Here is a 1,215-nt window from a genome sequence, read left to right as displayed (position 1 = left end):
GTAGAGACGAGGTTTCACCATGTTGACCAGGATGGTCTCGATCTCTTGACCTCGTGATCCACCCGCCTCGGCCTCCCAAAGTGCTGGGATTACAGGCTTGAGCCACCGCGCCCGGCCACAATTCGAGTTTTACCATCCCTGTCCCTGCTGTTTATTTTTTATTTTTTTAAAGACGGGGTTTCACCATGTTGGTCAGGCTGGTCTTGAACTCCTGAACTCAGGTGATCCGCCCGCCTTGGCCTCCAAAGTGCTTGGATTACAGGCGTGAGCCACTGTGCCCGGCCTTTTTTTTCTTTTTGTCCCTGCTGTTTTATGTTTTATTTAGCTTGGTAGTTTACTTCGGCCCTAAGGCAGTACTATATGAACTTACAGTTTTGTAAACAGAACAGACAAAATAGAACAAACTCCATAGACTATGTTTTCAACACTTGACTGGTGAAGGGAAGAACCGAAGCGCTTGTGTAGGACGACGTGGGCTAGGATGACACCGTTGCTCCCGGGGGCCCAGAGGAGCTGGCCTCCCTGCAGCGTGGAGACCACAGGGGAATGACTGACAGTAATTTAACAGCCAGTAGCACTTCTATATTTAACTCATACAAAATCTATTCTTTAATTTTCTGAAAAAAATTTAAAGTTGCTTCTGAGTGAGTCACTGCATCTGTTGCAGTTGGCAAGCATGGAGTTGCCCCAAATTGGGATGTCAAAAAAATAAAAATAAAAAAATTTAAAGTTGCAAAGTAAAACTGGGTTTCAGTAACAAGATATTAATTCATATGATACTGAGCACCTACGCTGTCCCTGTGTTTTCTTTTTCTAAGACCGGGTCTTGCTCTGTCCCCAGGCTGGAGGGCAGTGGCATGACGATGGCTGGGTGCAGTGTTGGCCTCCTGGGCTCAAGGAGGCCTCGCTGCTGGCCAATGTTTTAATCTTGGTAGAGCTGAGGTCTTGCTGTGTTGCCAGTGCTAGTCTCAACTCCTGGCCTCAGGCAGTCCTCCCACCTGAGCCTCCCAAAGTAGCTCCTGCTTAATGTATGAAACATTTGAAACGTTACCTGCTAAATTTAGCTCAACTCCTGCAAGTGTTTTATTTATTGATTTTTTGTAAAAAGTGAGTTATTTAAGGCCGGGCGCGGTGGCTCAAGCCTGTAATCCCAGCACTTTGGGAGGCCGAGGCGGGTGGATCACGAGGTCAAGAGATCGAGACCATCCTGGTCAA

This window comes from Cebus imitator, unplaced genomic scaffold, assembly GCF_001604975.1.
Source record: "Cebus imitator isolate Cc_AM_T3 unplaced genomic scaffold, Cebus_imitator-1.0 Scaffold509, whole genome shotgun sequence".
Lineage (NCBI taxonomy): Eukaryota > Metazoa > Chordata > Mammalia > Primates > Cebidae > Cebus > Cebus imitator.
This window is presented reverse-complemented; position numbering follows the sequence as displayed.